Source organism: Oryctolagus cuniculus, chromosome 14, assembly GCF_051225735.1.
Source record: "Oryctolagus cuniculus isolate XC-2025 breed Fujian yellow rabbit chromosome 14, ASM5122573v1, whole genome shotgun sequence".
In the NCBI taxonomy this organism is placed as follows: Eukaryota; Metazoa; Chordata; class Mammalia; order Lagomorpha; family Leporidae; genus Oryctolagus; species Oryctolagus cuniculus.
The window spans coordinates 10581022-10602392 of NC_142880.1; the positions used below are offsets into that span (position 1 = coordinate 10581022).

The 21371-nt window shown below is 41.9% G+C and overlaps 1 long non-coding RNA gene across 1 annotated transcript in view; it reads right to left on the reverse strand.

Annotated features, from left to right (window-relative positions):
* Positions 1-21371, reverse strand: part of LOC138845134 (uncharacterized) — a 183472-nt gene that overhangs the window by 108566 nt on the left and 53535 nt on the right. The window contains exon 2 of the long non-coding RNA XR_011381864.2: positions 5463-5558. This is a non-coding gene — a long non-coding RNA (uncharacterized LOC138845134). The remainder of the gene's footprint in view (positions 1-5462; positions 5559-21371) is intronic.

Consider the following 21371-nt stretch of genomic DNA (forward strand, 5'->3'; position numbering starts at 1 on the left):
TTTAAAATGAGAAGTGTTTCTAGTAATTATGAGGCAAAGTGGTGAAGGAACTAGTATTTTACTGGTTCCTACTATGCATCACCCATGCAAGCCACATGTTGTCATTGTAGCATTAAGTGCCTCCCCATTATGGCGGCTTTGCAGGTTGATCTGTAAGCTTACCAGTGTTAACTTCTTAACACAGACATGGTGTTCCATAGTGCATGGACTTGAGAGTATGTAAGACTGGATTTGAGACCAACTCTGTTTCAGATACACAGCAACAATTTCTTGACCTCTGAGTTTAAGCTTGCTTTTTTTCCTACTACTTTAAATAGATATTACTACCACATTTGTGTGCCATGTAATCCATGTAATGACATTGTGGTCAACTGTGGGGGGCACATACCATACTGGCCACTCACACAATTGTATTGGAGCAGAAATTTCTGTCAGCTAATGATGGTACGACCATCTTAATGCCACAGCAGGTTCTTTATTACTCACTCATGTGTTTGTGATATGTCAATAAGCCTATAGCACTGCTGGCGGTATGGGTATAGCATACATAGTTACATGCAGTACATAACACTTGATAACGAGTTCTGTTGGTTTCTGCATTTGATTATACCTTTTCATCACTTTAAAGTGGACACCTACCTATAAAAAGTTGCTTACTATAGAACAGTAGTGTCACAATGTAGTATTGGCAATAACCTCACACATCTCCTGACGAGTCTCTCGATTGCATCAAGGGGCCACGTCAAGAGACTGACCTACACTTTAGGTTTGTGAAGGTCTGATGTTGTGTAACGACAGAACTGCCCAGCAACCCATTTCTCAGAATGTTTCCCCATCATTAAGCACCACATGACTCTGGTAGGTATAAGATGTCACTATATTACACCGTTAATAGCCCTAGTACTATTAGTATGGCTAAGTTTATTCAGTTTTAATTTTGTGAGCAATAAATGACTGCTCATAATGAAGACTAAAAACATACAGATGAAAACAAAATTTCCCACTTACTTGTTTTGAAAAATTCTTACAGGAATTTATGCAGTCCAGCAATTAGTTGAAATTTCTCATTGTGCCTGATTACTAGTTGAATCTTTAATGTTCATAGCATCTCAACTAGATAGTAATCCATCCTACTTCTTGTCCAATTTCTAAATCACAAGGCAAATGCTGTGGGTTGAGTGGAACTATTTTACTCAACTTTTGGTTTCTAGAATCCAAAGTAGTTGTTTGCAGCCTGACAGAGTTACCATAATGGAATCTACTTCTGAAACAATGTTTGTATGCTATATAACCTGTGCAGCTAAACTTAAGTTGCAGAAATAATTGAATTATAGCTTCAACAGAAGTACTTCTCACAGCCATCACTGTCAAAAGTAGTTGTCTCAGATTCTATTCCAGTGGCATCAGAGATGAACATTCTGGAATGGCCTATGAGGTACTCAACTGCTTGTCTCCACAAGTTCTGCATCTCCAACAATCACTGCTTCGTTTCTGGAACAGTGATGACTTCTTTCAGCACTGGATTCTAGCCCCACTGGTTCTTTCCACCACTGGACACCACCCCCCCCCAACACACACACACACCTGCTTTTTCCTTGGTCTTTCCAGGGTCTTCCAAGATATTGGGATGACTTCCCTGTTCACCTCATTTGGTAATCTATTCAAATGCAGCCCTTTTAGCAAGGTCCACCCTGATCCTCTTCATAACTAACTCTGCCTTCCTCCAAGCCCTCTTTGCAACACTTAACCGATTATTTCATGGACTTTGTTATCCATCTCTTCTGCAATGGAATGTCATTTGTGTGGTGGCAGAGACTTTGGTTTCATTCATGCTACCTTCTCCAGTGTCTTAATGGTTTCTGGCATGGAATAGACACTGGTTAGATCTTGGTTAGATGAGTATATTTCTTCAGCTTCTAATTATTCCCAGTATGAAAACAGTGATATATTTTCACTTTCTATACAAGACTAAGAATCCTCAGACTCACTACTTAGGTACACACCAGGAATAAGGATAACTGAGGAGTTTAATACTGGGTAGGGAGACTAAACCAGAGATGCCAGAGGTGATTTTTGAATGTAAAGGAGATGCTTGTTTTCAGCCATGAGAAGTTATTGGAAGAAATACACAATTGAGGACTTCCACACCAGGTGTGATTGCATTAAACTAAGGAACAAGACAACTGTAAGGAAACCTGTAAGAAAAACATGCATTGAAGCATGATGTTTTCCAGATTCCCCCATTTTGTTGCAAATGACTGGATTTCATTGCTTACTGCTGTAGAGTATTCTATAGAGTACTTGTCCCATAATTTCTTTATCCAGCCTACTGTTGATGGGCATTTGGGTTGGTTCCAGGTCTTAGCTATTGTGAATTGAGCTGCAATAAACATTGAGGTGCAGGCAGCTCTTATTTGCCAATTTAAATTCCTTTGGGTAAATTCCAAGGAGTGGGGTGGCTGGGTTGAATGGTAGGGTTATATTCAGGTTTCTGAGCAATCTCCAGACTTCCATAGTGGCTTAACCAGTTTGCATTCCTTCCAACAGTGGGTTAGTGTCCCTTTTCCCCCACATCCTCGCCAGCATCTGTTGTTGGTAGATTTCTGAATGTGAGCCATTCTAACCGGGGTGAGGTGAAACCTCATTGTGGTTTTGATTTGCATTTCCCTGATTGCAAGTGATCCTGAACATTTTTCATGTGTCTGTTGTCCATTTGGATTTCCTCTTTTGAAAAATGTCTGTTGAGGTCCTTGGCCCATCTCTTAAGTGGGTTGTTTGTTTTGATGTTGTGGAGTTTCTTGATCTCTTTGTAGATTCTGGTTATTAACCCTTTATCAGTTGCATAGTTTGCAAATATTTTTTCCCATTCTGCCGGTTTCCTCTTCACTCTCCTGACTTTTGCAGTACAGAAACTTCTCAATTTGATACAATCCCAATAGTTAATTTTGGCTTTGACTGCCTGTGCCTCCGGGTATTTTCCAAGAAGTCTTTGCCAGTGCCAGTATCTTGCAGGGTTTCTCCAATGTTCTAATAATTTGATGGTGTCAGGTCATAGATTTAGGTCTTTAATCCATGTTGAGTGGATTTTTGGCAACACATCTTATTAATGCAACAGAAGCCTAATTGATGATGCGATGTCTACCCACAACAGCAGGAAGCTGGATTGGAGGTTTAGCAGTCGGAACTCAAACCAGCTCTCATATTGGAAGCAGGCTCTTCAGACAGAGGCTTGCCTTACGCCACATATTCCAGTCCCATAAACTTAATTCCTTTTTTATTCAAGCTTTTGGTGGTTCCCTCCTAGATCCCAATTTTCATTGGATTTAAAGAGCAAACACAAAGTACCTCATGGGCATCCTGACCAATCCGCTCTTATCTTCCCTCCCTCCTAATGTACACGACTAGAAAGAGGCGGATGAGAAGCAAAACTGAACAGGGAGAGCAGTGGTGTTCATTAGGTACCTGTGCTCCAGGCAAGCAGACCAGGATTTATTCGGGGGAAGCTGCCATCTCCTTTTTCTCAGGTGTTACAAGATATTCCCGCTTGTAAGGAAATTCTAGAAATCCATGGATAATGGTTCTGAAGCAGCCAACTCTACAATCAGTTTCCAGAAATCCCTGTCATGTTTGTCATAGCATTGGCCTACAGATTTTTAAGTGCTCAGCATTCACAGCCCACTGGCTTGCTTGGTGGGCACGGTCTCATGCTCACACATTTTATGTGCAGCTTTTAAAGCGCGTGTACCAGAGAGAAAGCATCGCTTTCTCATAGGAGCGACATTGCACCACGAGTGTCGGCTTAAAGAGTTACACAAAAGAGTGTGAAACAGATTTTGGACACTTAACAGCTTTCAGGCAAGTTTGACAAAATTGCTAGGTCATCTCTTCAGTACACAGAGTTTGAAATTTAAGTTCTCACAGATACCAGTTTAACTTTTTCCATTTTGCAGATCCAATACCCAAATCCTATATTTTGGCTGTGCCAGTATGCTGTAAATCCACCTCTAACTTCATTGACTTTTAAATCCAAGAATCTTGGCTTTTATATGTGTCATGCTTACATGTTCCATTTTACAGCTGAACCCCATTTTGTAGTTTCATTTTCTATTTCTGTCTTCTGCGCCAATCTTTTAATATTACAGATCATGTCAAATTCAATAGCAGTTCAAATATCTAACAACTAAGGAGAAAAATGACTTTTGTCCCTATTTAATATCTTTCCTACTTTAATACAATGGAGGCAATTGTCACAATGAAGTCTGCCATTGAAACTTTGACCTATCCCAGCTATTAAGATGCGGTTTTTAACATTTAAAACATGAGGTTCAACTGTTTAGACCATGAATGTCACTGTCCAGGAGTGAGCTATGGAGGCCTCTCAGCCACTTAAGTCTGTCAATGCAACTACGGGAGAACGGAAATTTTCTCCTCCAATAGTTAGTTAGATTCTAAAGGAAGATGCATTTCTGGATATAAGTGATTTGAGGTTGATTAGTTTCTTCTTTCATTTGGAATATGACTGTTCTCACCAAGTGTTTAGCAATGAGCATGCCCTTCCATTCCTTGAGTCTCTGATCTCCTGATTTTCATTGATAGACTATCATGCCCCTGCTAAAGAGTAGCACAAGCAGCACAAGTATAACCACGTGGTAAATTCCCATGTTTATCTTAGAGGGGTACATAGTATTTGTGAAGCCCTGTCCTTGAAGTCAACATAAACAGGGGTGAAATGCTGGACTAAGGATTTAGTATCAACATAATTATGCTATTTTCTTCATTTTGCTTGAAGACATAGTCAAAGTAAAATTCTTGCTGATCCAAAATATGGTGTATTATGAAAGTTAGTACGTTTAAATATAATGGAATTTGTTGTTAAAGTATCTGGCTACAATATTAAAGCTTTTTGTAACTTGCAAGGTCATTTGCTTTCACAACACTATTGTTTGGCTTTTTGGACCAGTTTTTGAAACTAAGTAGAATTATACAGTGATATATTTAAGGCCATGGATGAGAAGTTATTTCTATACTCATCATCGCTACTTTAAGTCCTCAATAAATGTAGTACTAACTCCATACAAATGGATCACATAATTCAATCCTAATTGAATTATGATCACATAATTGAATCCTAATTGAATTATGTGTTATATGCAATCCAGTGTTCGGCAGATTTTTAAAATTGTGCCCGATCTCAGTAGCTGTATACCCTCCATCTTTTCCCAGTATGACTGTAAATCTCAATTGTTTACTGTCCCTAGCACATCCCAGAACTAGGACTTACTTTCATCATAAATATTGACCAACTCTGGTAGTAATTCTCAGTGGAGTGAAGACAAAGTGAAAGTCAAAACCACAAAGTGCTAACAGGAAGTGAGAAGAATCTAACTTGGCAATCTCCCACTACACAGAATATCTGGTGCTATTTCCCTTCCACCGATGGGTTTACTACTGTCAGTCCTTACCTGGGACAAGAACACGTTTAATGTGGTCTGGCTTGGTAAACTGCACGTGGTGCCAGCTTCCTCCTGAGGTTATCCTGGAAGGTCCTAGGGAGTGTCCTGCAGATAGAGAAAAAAATACCCTGTAAAAATGCAGAATGGGGGATGGTGCTGTGGACAGCAGATAAAGCTGCAGCTTGCAGTTCCAGCATCCCATATTGGCGCCAGTTCAAGTCCCGGCTGCTTGCTTCTCATCCAGCTCCCTGCTAATGCACCTGGGAAAGATGGCCCAAGTGCTTGAGTTCCTGTATCCCCATGGAAGACCTGGAGGAAGCTATTGGCTCCTGGCTCCAGATTGGCTCAGCTCTAGCCATCTGGAGTGAACCAGCAGGTAGAAGATCTCTCTGCCTTTCAAACCAATCTGTACCAAAAAAATAAAATTTAAAAAAACAGAATCAAAGGCCTGCTTTCCAAACTTATTCCCACTTCTGACTTTCCTACCCCTGATCTTTTCCTTATGCATCTGCTGCTACTTCTGCCAGATCAGTCCTGGTAATATTTTCTCCCATGTAAACATGATATGTAGTTGAAATGGTACTACTATCATTAAAGACATTATACATTACATAAGAAAGAATACAAAATAGAAAACACTTAAGAACACAATTAGCAGATACAGATAATTTTGACAGGCAGAGTTGGACAGCGAGAGAGAGAGAGAGGCTAAGAGAAAGGTCTTCCTTCCATTGGTTCACCCCCCAAAATGGCTGCTACAGCTGGCATGCTGCGCTGATCTGAAGCCAGGAGCCAGGTACTTCCTCCTGGTCTCCCATGCAGCTGCAGGGCCCAAGCACTTGGGCCATCCTCCACTGCCTTCCCGGGCCACACCAGAGGGCTGAACTGGAAGAGGAGCAACCAGGACAGAATCTGGTGCCGCAACCAGGACTAGAACCCAGGGTGTTGGCGCTGCAGGTGGAGGATTAGCCTAGTGAGCCACGGTGCCGGTCCAGATAATTTCAATGGGTGATATTTTCTAAGAGCCAACCAGTTTGAAGAGTCCCATGTTTACTCATGTGGTCTATTGGAAAGCTCACAACTATTAGAATCGATCAGTTTAAAGCAGTCTGCCTTTCTTGTTTGTGTACGGTATCTCAAATGACTTAATTTCTTCCCTTGGTAGTCTCTTTCTTAGCATTGGAAGACAAGAGTTATAATATATCAAGATGAATAAAAGGCACCAATCCATTATCAAGTGATGATGACAACTCTTTCTTCCCTCTGAGATTTAAACAAATTCTATAGAGTGTTACAGCAAAAGACAGAAGGTCAAGGATCTGAACAAAATTGGACAGGGAGCTGCATGTTTGACCTCAGACTGTATTTCAACTTGCTGGGAGTCAAACTCCACATCTACCAAATACCCTTATCCTTATTTGCAGAATATAGATAAATCCTTAAGAAAATGCAGTTTGTGCTACTATGCAGGGATAGGCTGAACATTAAGAATGCAAAGAATTCATTTCTACCTTGTATGTTCATTAAAAAAAAGTAACCAATCCATGTTCCTGGAAATGCATACACTGACAGGGTTGTAAAGAAAGGAGATAGTAGAAACACTTTGCTGTATTGAATAACTCAATGTTGTGTGCTGTGGCTCAGTGACTGACGAAGGGAAGAGAATACTTAATCTGATCAATCTGGAAATTCATCTTTCTGTAGTCAAGGAGAAATACAGGAAGACGCAGTGTCGCTCCCCGTCTTCGTGGAGGAACGACACAGGACCCTGCGCTGTTCTTTTGTCTGCTCGGCCCTCCCCGGCTTTGCTGCTGGTTCTTCCCGGGTTGGCTACCGTCCCTTCCACCTCCGTGGAAGGGCGGTTCCCCCTGCCACATTCCCCACTTCCGCGGGGGAGCGGCACACCGCCGGCCGGCTCTCTCGGGGGCTGCACAGGTGTTCCTTCAGGTAGATGTTCCCCTTAGATGTTCCTGGTGCATGTTGTCTCTCTCCTCCTTTATAGTCCTCCTCCACCAATCCCAACTCGGCTGCCCACACGCTGAGTACGCTGCTCTCCTCCAATCAGGAGCAGGATCAGCTCCTGGAGGTCATCACTCAAGTTGGCAAGAGGCAGCTGCGTAGAAGCTGTTTCCTCCTCTCCCAGCGCCATATTGTGGGAGAGCAGATGCATAGAATAAGTCTTAATTCCAGTAACTTAGTCTAGTCCGGGTTGCTCCCCACAACGTAGAGGTACACTTCTATGTAACAAGACCTAAGGAAATCTGCTTGCTCCATGTTAAGGTAAGAAAAATCTAAGTAAAAACATTGATCTGTTTTACAAACTTGGCCAGTATCTAGATACACACAGCATGACCCACCCAGGGCTATATTCTTGTATAGGGATGTAAGGAACTAACAATCATTTACTTAGTGGGTTTCTTTTGCCCACTCTGGCAATTTCCAAGTTCAGATGTAGATCAAAAGCATAGAAGTAAAGGGCAGGAAATGGCAGTTATGATGGGTAAAGAAAGAAAAATCACCAACAGGAGTCAACATCAAATATCAAGTTTTATGTTTGTTTCATTAGGGAATAATGAGGCTTAACAACTGTCTGCAATGGTGATAATTGAGAAGACAGACTCCATGTCTTGAGTGTCCAGGAAGTGCTCTCACCAAGTGAATATGACAAAGTCCTCATTGTGTTCCTATTGTTCAAATAACATGATCAACTCTAGCATATGAAAATTGAGGCTGAAGTATTTTTAAGCATGACAATGTACATTATACAACAATCTAAGCCCAATTAAGATTATATTGAACATAGGAGAAATCAAGAACATGTTGAAAATATCTGAACTTGTAACGGATGATACCTTGATTTAGAGAAATAGTAAGGATAGTGTCACCAGCTTAGAAAGAATGTGACTTCTGATAGGAGTCAGGTGAATATATCAGAGTCTCCAGGCCTAGCCCTGTGTGTGAGGGACATGGTCAAGCGAGAAAGATCAGCAAGCAAAGATCAGTTTTCATGTTGTATGTGGGGGGAACCATGATGGATGCAAGTACAACCACTGCAAATCCTATAGGAATCCAAGATCATTCAAAATGTGGGGTGGGCATTTGGCGCAGTGGTTAAGACACTACCTGAGGTGCCCAAATCCTGTATCAGAATGCCCCAGTTCCACTTCCAAGCTCTGTTTTTCATTCCAGCTTCCTGCTAATGCATACCATGGGAAGCAACAGTTGATGGTTAAAGTACTTGGGTCCCTGCCACCCACATAGGAGATTTAGATCGAGTTTCCAGCTCCTGGCTTCAACCTGACATAGTCTCAGCTGTTGCATGCATTTGGGTTTGAGTAGTAAGTAAATGGGTAGAATCTCTGCCTTCCAAATATAGTTATTTCACTTGAACTTTCAAACATATAAATCTTAGAGAATCTTCCATCCTCTGGTTCACTCCCCAGGTGGCCGCAGTATCCATGGTAGGGCCAGGCTGAAGCAAGGAGCCAGGAGCTTCCTCCAGGTCTCTCATGCAAGCGGCAGGAATACAAGCACCTGGGCTGTCTGTTCCCAGGTCATTAGCAGGGAGCTGGATTAGAAGTGGAGCAGCAAGGACACATACTAATGCCCATGTGGGATGCCAGCATTGTAGGTGGTGGCTTCATCCTCTATGACACAATGTCAGCCCCAATAACACTTTTAAGACTGAAAATGGGTCGGAGCCATGGCTCAATAGGCTAATCCTCCGCCTGCGGCACCGGCACCCCGGGTTCTAGTCCCGGTTGGGGTGCCGGATTCTGTCCCGGTTGTTCCTTATCCAGGCCAGCTCTCTGCTATGGCCCGGGAGTGCAGTGGAGGATGGCCCAAGTGCTTGGGCCCTGCACTTGCATGGGAGACCAGGAGAAGCACCTGGCTCCTGGCTTCAGATCAGCGTGGTGCACCGGCCATGGCGGCCTTTGGGGGGTGAACCAACGGAAAAGGAAGACCTTTCTCCGTCTCTCAGTCTACTCTGCCTATAAAAAAAAAAAAAAAAAAAAAAAAAAAACAAAAAAAAAAAACCAAACAAACAAAAAAAAAAACAACTGAAAATGAAGTTTTAATGTTCTATTTATCTGACAGGCACAGTTACAGACAGAAGGGCAGAGACAGAAAGGTCTTCCATCCACTGGCTCACTACCCAAATGGCCGTTATGGCCAGAACTGGGTTGATCCGAAGCCAGGAGCCAGAAGCTTCCTTTAGGTCTCCCACTCATATGTAGAGGGCCAAGCATTTGGGCCATCCTCCACTGCTTCCCCAGGCCACAGCAGAGAGCTGGACCAGAAGAGCACCCATATGGGATGTTGCTGCACATGAGGTCCAGGCTTTTACACCACAGCGCCAGCCCTGAATGTGAAGTTTTGAGGGTGAATATTGTATTTGGTTAGGAAAAGAATGTATTGCATTAGAATGTTAAATTTTAGGAAAATTGCTTTGTCTATGCTTGTTTTTACATGTAAATTGACAATCTAATAAGGAAACAATGCAAACTGACAATCTCCTATTTAGAATTTCAGACTAGATTTCTGTAACAGGTTATGAGCCACTATGTCACTCAATGGGACTCAATGGATACCTTTGTATCCATTAAAGGAAAAATTACAAGATTCCAGATCTGATGTTCTATGACGATGTTAATCTACATTTTAACACATTGATTGACTGAAGTCAGGGAGACTGAACAAGTACAACTTAACTATCTTACAAATTAAACAACATGATGAGAATGCTTATGGTGGTACAGTCATTGCACAATCACTGATACATTTTCATCCTTTAAAATGCAAATAGGAAATAGTTGCTGTGGTCTTGTCATTTGACCTAGTGATTCCATCTCTAGTTATCTGATATGTAACACACGACACAGGAATTATCAGTACAGAGGTGGTTATTCCAACACTGGTCAGTAGATGAAGTACTGAATGTAACTACTCTAGAACTGTTTCAGGAAACAGGGTATCATGGAACTACTATAACCAAGTTATGAAGATAATGAAAGCAATTCAAATGCCCATCCAAGTGAGAATAAATGAAAAAAGTGGTATTTTCACAGCAACTATGATGCAGAAGTTAGAATAAATGACATGGACTGACAAACAGCTTTGGGAATAAATCTTAGTAGTAGTAAGATAATTGTGAAAAAATTATGTCCAAAGGATTACATGCAGTACTCATTTTTATAAAGTCACAGAACATTTAGCAACACATATAAATGTGATCCATATATGTTGTGCAAGTAAGGGCATGATAAAAACAGGATTTTGAGTGATTGTTATCTTCTGTGGAGGAAGACAGAGCAAAAAGTGGGGGACATAGAATTTAATGGAGTTTAATATCAACCTTATAACTTTTGGGCAGATGGGGATTTTGTGAGAGATTTTATAATATTCCAAGTAAGTAAAAAAGGATCTTACATGATCACTAAATAAGATTTGTCAAGAACCAAAAATGATTCCTGCAGTTGTATACACTTAAGAGCTGAAGGGAAGAAGATTCAGACATAGTAATCTTTAAAAACTATTAGTTTGGAGACTAAGAGGCTAGATGATAATGAACACAAATAATCATTACTGCAGTGATTATGCGATTTATTTTCTTTTTTTTTTTTGTTGCATAGATTCAAGACTTTTTTTTTTTTTTTATCTTTTATTTAATGAATATAAATTTCCAAAGTACATCTCATGGGTTACAATGGCTTTCCCCCCCATACCGTCCCTCCCACCCACCACCCTCCCCTTTCCCACTCCCTCTCCCCTTCCATTCACATCAAGATTCATTTTCGATTATCTTAGTATACAGAAGATCAGCTTAGTATACCTTAAGTAAGGATTTCAACAGTTTGTTCCCACACAGAAACATAAAGTGAAAAATAATAGATGATTTTTTTTTAAATGATGATGAAATCAGATCAGACCTATTGTCATGTTTAATCCCAGTGAGAGTCAAGTTGGGAATTGATAGTTTCTTTTTTTTTTTTTTTTTTTAACAGAAGATCAGTTTAGTGTACACTAAACTAAACTGATCTTCTGTTACTTAATGTGATTTATTTTCACTTTTAAATTTTCTAAGACACTTTAATGAGGAAAGATCTTTATACCTTATTATAAGACAGTATGAAGAACACTGTATGTCAGTGAACTTTTATAAACATGAACACAAGTAAAATAACCTAAAATTAATTAATTTGTTCAAGATCCTGCTGAAATACTATGATCAGCTAAGAGACCTGATGGGAGTCACTAGTGACCTTCCATTGACAACCAATTTAATAGTCAATCAAGAAAAAGGAAACGTGCCTATTTGTGAGAATACATGCTAGATCCAATTAGTAATGAAAACTTGTATTGCCTAGTAGAAAAATCTATTTGGCATCGACCCAGGTTTCAAAGATGAAAGTAATATGACCAATATGCTCTACTGCTTCTGGAAAGGTTGTCTATAGAAGGGTTTCAGCTGAATATACACAGCATGGACTTTTAGTCCATTAGATGAATGTTGATTATAGAAAGCCAATGAGTATGTGGCATGATTTGTAATAGAAGAAAGTGGATTGGGCATTTTGACAATTATCATGGAGCAGGACACTGCTGCATGCCTGGATGTCAATGCATAAGGAAGCCCATTCAGAATTAGAGAATTATACCCAATTATGCTTTTATAAGAGATAAGGCTAAAAATCGATTTGTGAGCATTTTAGACTTTCTGCCTTCTACATAGTGTCTAATAAGACTATCACTTTAAAAAGGCAACTAGTTATATTTGAAGATTAGATGGATTAAGAGTAGTATGCAGTGCTGTATCAGACATTGTCCTCACTTAACTTTCTAAACCCAGATGTAGTATATCATCTGTAATGCATATGTATCAGCAGATTTCAGTGTATTCACTCTAGTTTTATTTGCCCTCTAATTGAACAAAGTCTTCTTGGGCAAGAAGTCAGTCCTAGTTGACTTAAATAGCCATTTATTAGAATAAGTGGTTTTCAGTTGGATAGTTAATTTGTGTTAATAGTTAGAAATTTTGCTTTTACGGTCAATTTCCATTGATCAAATACATCTTGTATAACACTTCCTTGAGTTGATCACTAGTATAGATCTTCCATAAAATAAGGATTTTCCATCCTTTGAGGACAAAGTTTTTTTTGTATTTCAATGGAGATAATAAAATCCCAATTTCACTCATCTTTGTAATATTTTGCAATGAGTTATTCACCAGTCTTCCATCTTATGAATGAATCCATCACGATTAGTAAAATGTTGAATACACAAAAGAGTGACTTTCAGAAGTGTCCATTTAGGGGAGTTGAGGTTTATTTTTCCTTCTTCTGTACTATTTCTTACTGTAAATCAGAGTTTGAAGATTTTAAATAGTTCTAACTATTTTGAAAGATTTGAGAATCAGAGGGAGAGCAGGAGGGTGAGGGAAATTGAGAGGTCTTTCCTCTGCTTGGTGGTTGGCTTACTCCTGAGATGCCCACAATGGCCAAGGCGGAGCCAGGCTGAATTCAGGAGCTTCATCTTGGTATCCCACTTGAGCAGCAGGGGCCAAAACACTTGGGCCATCTTCTGCTTCTTTCTCCAGGCCATTACCAGGGGAGCTGGCTGGGAAGCTGTAAAGCAGGGACATGAGGTAGTACCCATAATGGGATGCTGGCATCAGGCAGCAGCTTTACCCTGCCATGCTGCAATGCCAGCCCCTTTGTATAACTTACTTTAATGCCATTTCAAAATTAACAAATAGGTACAGAGAGTTCCCATATATAGCACACTCAGCTTCCCCCATTAATGTCTCACTGGTGTTATTCTAGCAGTTTCCTCATGTATAGGTCACTTTAGGGACGGGTCACTTTTATGTAAAGAAAATGTTTTCCTGTTCAAAACATGGTGCTGCCTTTAAAACAATCATGGAAAAATCTATTGAGAAAAACAGTAGAGGTCTATTTTAAATTTTTGTCATCAGAATACAGTTTTTTTTTATTTTTTGACAGGCAGAGTGGACAGTGAGAGAGAGACAGAAAGAAAGGTCTTCCTTTTGCCGTTGGTTCACCCTCCAATGGCTGCCGTGGCCAGCACGCTGTGGCCGGCGCACCGCGCTGATCCGATGGCAGGAGCCAGGTACTTATCCTGGTCTCCCATGGGGTGCAGGGCCCAAGCACTTGGGCCATCCTCCACTGCACTCCCTGGCCACAGCAGAGAGCTGGCCTGGAAGAGGGGCAACCGGGACAGAATCCGGCACCCCGACTGGGACTAGGACCTGGTGTGCCGGTGCTGCAAGGCGGAGGATTAGCCTAGTGAGCCACGGCGCCAGCCCAGAATACAGTTCTTTTAATTCCCTTTTGTGGGGAGCAACTGGGAGCAACTCGGACTAGACTAAGTTACTGGAATTAAGACTTATTCTATGCATCTGCTTTCCCACAATATGGCGCTGAGAAGGGAAACAGCTTCTACACAGCTGCTTCCAGTTCAACCAATAAACTGTGGGACCTGCTCCTGATTGGAGGAGAGCAGCGTACTCGGCGTGTGGGTAGCAGAGTTGGGATTGGTGGAAGAGGACAAAAAGGAGGAGAGACACAACATGCATGAGGAACATCTAAGGGGAACATCTAAGGGGAACACCTGTGCAGCCCCCGAGAGAGCCGGCCGGCGGTGTGCCGCTCCCCCGCGGAAGTGGGGAATGTGGCAGGGGGAACCGCCCTTCCACGGAGGTGGAAGGGACGGTAGCCAACCCGGGAAGAACCAGCAGCAAACCCGGGGAGGGCCGAGCAGACAAAAGAACAGCGCAGGGTCCTGTGTCGTTCTTCCACGAAGAGGGGGAGCGACATAATGGTGCCGTGACTCAGATATGAAGCCTAGGCAGGGTTTAGTGTCGTTCCTCCATGAAGAGGGGGAGCGACACCTTTTTCTGTGCACTTTTTGAGGTGCCTGCACAGATGCTCAGTTTTTAACATCCCTTGGGAAAATCGTGTATACTACTTCCACATCACATGTGGAGTTTACAACTTAGAAGAGGTTTCTCCTTATATATCTTACTCATTCTATAAATATTAATACCTAGTACACCAGACCCTGTGCTAAACCTGACATTCAAAAGATCCTAACAGCTGGGCCACAACTGCCCAAAACAATTATGATATAAGAGGCAGGCATGTGCCCTAGTCTCATATTGAGGTGGTTGGATCTGAATCCCACCTCCAGCTCCTGGCTCCATCTCCCTGCTACTGTGGACCCTGGGAGCAGCCCTGATGTGGCTGTAATAATTGAGTTCCTGCCATCCATGTGGGATATCTGGATTGAGTTTCTGGATCCCAACATTAGCTCTTCCTAGCCACCACCATTATAGTCATTTGGGGAGTGAACCAGTGATGGGAGCTGTTGAAAAATTACCTTACTTAAGTATTAGATCTAACTTCTAATATTCTAGAGCTACACTAAAAAAGTACAGATGGAAATAATTTTAAGCATATATATGCAGTACTTTAAAAGTCACTGATTGATAAAAACTGATGTGCTATAACCAATCACAGGTCAAGTGCTTTAAGTGTGGCTAGCAGATGCCCTGCTAAACAGCACAGGACTAGAGAATTTGAAGACATCAGTATTTAAGTAATAATTGAAGTTTTTCTAGAGCCAAGTTGATTCAAGTAGATTTATAGGTAGATGTAAGAAGATGGCTTGGGGCTGATGTTGTGGCACAGGAGGTTAGCCTGCCACTGTGGTGCTTATATCCCATGTCAGATGGCCAGTTCGAGTCCCAGCCACTCCACTTCCTACCCAGCTTTCAGCTGATGTGCCTAGAAAAGCAGACGGCGATGGCCCAGCTAGTCCCTATTGTTGTATCCGTTTGGGGATTAACCCAGTGGATGGAAACTCGCTCTGCCTTTCAAGTAAGTAGATCTTAAACATAAAGGACAGCCAGACCGTGTACACAAGAATGCAACAAAAGCACCGAGTGAGGATATATCAAAGAGCCATAAACAGTAAAATCTAAGAATGGCTTAAGGAGGCCAAAGATGAACCCCAGCTTTAAGTTTTTCTCCTTTTGATTGATGTAGTCAAAATGTCAATTCCTTTCATCTTTGACCTTGAGTAAATATAATTTACTCTCCTATATTTTGTTCATTAGAACTCTAATGACTTTAAAATTTTAGTTGTCTACTTCTCAGATACTTAGAGACAGATTAGCCATCTGCTGGATCACAGCCAAAATGCCCACCATGACCAGGGCTGGGCCAGGCTGAAGCCAGAAACTCGGTCCAAGTCTTCCATGTGCGGCGATGGCAGGAACTCCAGTCCCAGAACTATCACCACTGCTTCTCAGGGTCTGTGCAGGCACACAGCTCGACTTTGCAGTGGAGCTGGGACTCGAACACAAGCACTCCAGTGGAGGCATCAGGTGTCCCAAGTGGCAGGCCACATGCTTGCTCCCTAAAGAGGACTTTTTTTAGCCTACCATAATACTTGTAAGTGTTTGGTTGCATTTGGTAAATGCATTGGGATATTAATAATCACAACTAATGCTGCAAGACATACAGAAGGGAATCTGGGGCAGCACTGGTGTGCTTATGATGCCTGCTCCCCAAATCGGAGTGCCTGGGTTGAGTCCTGCTTCCTCTGTTTCTAATCCATAGCATACTGCCCAAGAGGCAGATGATGCCTCAAGTACCTGGGTGCCTGCCAACACACATGGGAGACCTAGATTCAGTCCCTGGCTTCTGGCTTTAACCAGGCCTAACTTTGGTTGCTGCTGGCATTTGGAGAGTCAGTGGATGGAAGATCTACCATTAAAATAAGATCAAAATTCTAATTTAGAAGCTTTAAGTGGTTGGTTGCACGTACTTCATATTTGATTGTAATTTTCATGAAAGAATTACTAAGGAAAGACCTAAAGAGCCAACAACAGTTCAGCAAGCTACATGACAGAGGTTACACAACAAACAGGATTACTAAGAACTCCATGGCCCTCTGGTTCAAGTATCATTGCTTTTAAAAATACATAATGTAAACCGTTATTTAAAGCGAATGTTAACAATAGGGAAAAGGCTATTGTTCCATCTTTAAAGTGTTTGACCTGGTTTCCTGGAAACAGAGGAACACAACTGAAGTTCTTTTCCCCTGTTGTGGGACCAGAGGCCTCTTTGTAAGACACTCAATGTCCACATGTCTTGGGCTTAAATTCAAGACTAAGACATGGTAGGTCATTTGAGTGAGCAATACATTCACCCTCAGGACATAAAAGACAATACTAGGATAGGATTTTTCCCTTTAGCTCTGTCCAGGGGCTTGAAATCTTGTCAGAGCAAGTCATAGAATAGCAAACGGTGACGCAGGAAATCCAAGCCATCACTTTGCTGGCTTCATCAGGGAGAACAGAGGAAGTGGGCTCTCAGCTGAACCCTAAGTGGTGTGGAGATTGTGAAGAAAGTGGGAGATAAGATGGTTAAGAAACTTGCTTTGGAAATTTTGTGTTTATTTTTTATTTTTTTGACAGAGTGGACAGTGAGAGAGAGAGACAGAGAGAAAGGTCTTCCTTTGCCATTGGTTTACCCTCCAATGGCCGCCGCGGCCGGCGCACCGCGCTGATCCAATGGCAGAAGCCAGGTACTTATCCTGGTCTCCCATGGGGTGCAGGTCCCAAGCACTTGGGCCATCCTCCACTGCACTCCCCAGCCACAGCAGAGAGCTGGCCTGGAAGAGGGGCAACCGGGACAGAATCCAGCACCCCGACCGGGACTAGACCCCAGTGTGCCAGCGCCGCAAGGCAGAGGATCAGTCTAGTGAGAAGAGGCGCCGGCTGGAAATTTTGTATTTTAACCTATGGCCAGAACCCATTCACAGGTCTCTTCAACTGGACAGAGATCTTTTTCCACTTTTGTAACCTTTACTTCTCCCTAGTCTATTCAGACTTAGAAACTTCATAAGGGAAGTTCAGGTCACTGAAAAAAATCTCACGAAATTGTAGGAAGTTGTTTTTAATTCTGAAGGATTTGTCTTGCAGGAGAAGAGGTCTTAGGAAGGGAGAGAAGTAAAATATACCCTCCACATTTATCATAGTACGATCTAAAATCTGTCTTGCCAATTGTACACTGGGGAAATATTCTATGTAACACTTTCATCTGCCCCTTTTTTTGTAAAGCAAAAAATTAAGTGAGTGGTCCTTAAAGTCACCAGATAGATGTAACTTATAATGAACAAAAAGCATGTGATTGTTTTTATTATTTGCAAAATAAGCGATTTTTTCCTGAAGTAACAAGCCACCACCACCTCCACACTACCACTCACAGGACACAATCTGCTGCAAATAATTGGTTATAGGAAATGGGGGTGGAGGCAAGGTAATTATTTTAAAATTTTCAGCTTTAACACGTATCATCCTGTGAAAATCTTGCATCTTGCCTTTAAAAGAAAGGTATTGGTACAAGATGTGGAGGGGTTTGGGGCTAAAGAGAGAAATAGAGGGGTGGGGAGAAATTTATAGCCAGAGCTGAGACTGAGCAAAAATTTAGAGTACATTCCTAGCATGCTTTGTGCTTCCTTTCTTCTGGGGAGGAAATGACACTTTAGATTCCCTGGGATGCTGGGACCACATGCAAAAAAGGATGGGCAAATTTGTCATTCAGAATTTATGAAGGATATTTTTTCTTCTCACTGACTAAAAAGAACAAATCAAACACTAGGTTTCCAATTCTGAAAATTAGTAGACTCTGGAGAGCCAATTAAACATTATTCCCCTATCTCGACTCTGTTTTAACATCCTTCTTTATTGCACACTGTTTCTTTCGCTCACAAGGCAGGTAGATGGTGTTATCAGGCTAATTTGGGGACAGTTATCATTATAATGTAATTTTTTGCAATTATGTGGTAGACCAGGTGGCAAGACAGCATGGCTTTGCATTGCCAAGGTGCAAAACAAATTCAGTGTTCAATCAACCTGAGAGGGAAAGGACAATTCTCATTTGCATAAACATGTAGCCACGGAAACGAGATGCACAGAGGTATAAGGGGAAAGAGACCTATTTTACATGATGTGCATAGAATATTTGACAGTTTAGATTGGAGGCGTCATTGATGTGGGTTGGAATGGTACGGTTGGTTGCCATGGATATGGTTTTCCCTACTGGCAGTGCAGAGATTGGCAGGGATGGATGCTGGAGAAAAAAAACACTCAAACCACTGCAACACTGTGGCAGCCTCATTGTTTTCTTTTGTTGGAAAGCTGTGTATCCTTTCTGCACTAATGACAGCTCATCAAGTATGCAGTGTAATCTAGAAACACTGATATTTCTGTAATAAATCATTCATGTATAATATATGCATTTATACAATGTACATATATATGTGGTGATCTGTATGTATATATTTGGAATTACATGTATGCAGATTAATAAGAGACTACATGCTTTGTTTAGTATTAATTTGGGACACTTAGATTTATTGAAGTAAACAAACATACTAATCCAATAAATCATCATCTAACTTAAGGAAAGGAAATCACATTGTGTTTTTTTGCAGATACGGCAAACAATGAAAGGGAGGAGGAATGGGTGGTCTCCACGGTCTAATCTGATTATTTGACCCCCCATACACCACATTGCTGTAATATAACTACACAAGTGTCCACCCCCAGGAGGTGGCATTTTTATTTTCTTTGTAGGTCTAGTACAACATTTAGCATGATTGTATAGACCCTAACAGGCTATTTGTGCTATTTTCCAGAACCACTGAAGGAGCTCGATTCTCTATCTGAAGGCTCACCCATTCATTGTCTTGCATTCATAGTTAATCCAGAAGCTTGCTTTTAGGAGAAGGATTGCAGGGATGTCTTTAAGAATGTATTCACTAGCACACCATGGGAGCAGGTCCCAAGAGGGCGGAGCCTCAGCTGCCCAGGCCACTCCAGCATAATTGAGAACCCTTGTCCCTGCGCAGGGGCAGCTCCGCACCTGGTCACCCTCCAAGATGTAGATTCTGATGGAGAAGTTCATCAGATCTTCCACGTTTCCTCTCTGCTCCCCTCTGGACTGCAGGAATGATGAGCGACAAGGCACTGCCCAGAGCAATGGAAACTGAGCAAAGAGCTGCAAACAGTTTTCATGGTGCAAACATCAAGGTCATTTTTGAAACCTGACCACATCGTCTGCCCTTAATAACCAGCTTTGTCATATACATGCAGCCAAAATACTATGGATAATCAACTTACATCTAGTGAGTTAAGTTTTAAGAGACCAGATAGTTAAAGGCACTCAAAATAGCATCCTCTCACTTTTGAGGTCTATTAAATGGGCAAAAAAATTGATGTATTGATATTGCATAATTTTCCTTTAACATTTTTTGTGAGCTACTCACTGATGAGGCACATGACAGACACAGGTTCTTCACAATTTCATCTTTCACATTAAGCATACTGGTTGGTCAGTTCCTCTAAGAACTCCACCCCAAACACTCTTCTCAGCTGTTCGAAGCCGCTGCACAATTCTATGGTAAGTGAGGATCCTCTTTCAAGGCGAGAACCAGCTATAATCAGTGTGTTTTCATTATCCTTGTTAGTTTACTTCTGTCCATGCATCTTAGAGTGGTGAGCTCTTGTTTCTCAAATTCATTGGTTCCCAGTTGTGCATCATGGACATTAAAATTTGTCACAAAATAAATGAAAGCTGGTAACCTCTTTAATTGTTGCATTTGTTTTTGGAGAAAAATGGGACCTTTGATTCTATCCAGATTTGTTAAGTTTGTTATCCAAGATCTATGTATACACAATAAGGTTCGGAACGATTTGCAGGTGTCTAAGGAGATGCTATAAATGTTAATGCAGAAATCGATATGACACAGAGGATCAAGGCAGCAATGCAGGATTTCAAACATCTCTGTCCATGCATTCCTCGTCTGTAGTCCCACTTTTTTTTTTTTTTAAAGAAAATATTTGAGAGGCAGAGTTACAGAGAGGGAGAGACAGGTCTTCATCTACTGGTTCACTCCACAGATGGCGGCAACGGCTGGAGCCGAGTTGATCTGAACCCAGGAGCTTCTTCTGGGTCTCTTGTGGGTGCAGGGGCCCAAGAAGTTAGGTATCTTCACTGCTTTCCCAGGCACATTAGCAGGGAACTGGGTTGGAAGTGAAGCGGCCAGGAATGGAACTGGCACCCATACCAGATACTGGTGTTGGAGGCAGAGGCTTAACCTACTACACCACAGCGCCGGCCCCACACTTCAGAGAGGGAAAAAAAAGATTTGAAAGGCAGAGGTGCAGAGAGTGGGAGGCAGGATGGAGAGACCAAGTAAGGTCTTCTTTATGCTGGTTCACTCTCCAAACGACCACAACAGCCAGGGCTGGGCTAGGCCAGAGCCAGTAGCCAGGATCTCTTATCCTGGTCTTCCATGTGGGTGGCAGAGGGCAGATACATCTGCTGTCTTTGCAAGCACATTATCAGGGAGCTGGATTGAAAGCAGAGCAGCCAGGACTCAGACCTATGCTCACACAGGATGTAGGCATTGCAGGCAGGGACCTAACCCACTGCCCCACAATGCCAGCCCCTGCTCTATTTTCTTTAGCTTTCCATGTTTGTTTCCTCCTGCGCTTTTGTGTACTTTTTTCTCCAGTTGTAATTGTTATCAAAGATACCAACTGTATTGCAGAGAAGTCAGCTAGTACTCGGGGCATGTCCAGCATTGTTCTGATCTCTTGGGGACACAAGATTGTAGCATGTTCCTTTCTATTCTATAAGATATTGAAGTGCTAATGCACTGTGCCCCCCAACCACCACCATGGTTGCAGGGACGATCAGGAGGAGCCAATGTGTACCATGCACAGAAATGTGAGGTTTTAAAATCTTATTTCTCTTTTGAAGACACAGGCTTGCTTGCCCATCATTAAGACTCAACTGTTAGTCCTATAGGAATAAAGAAACA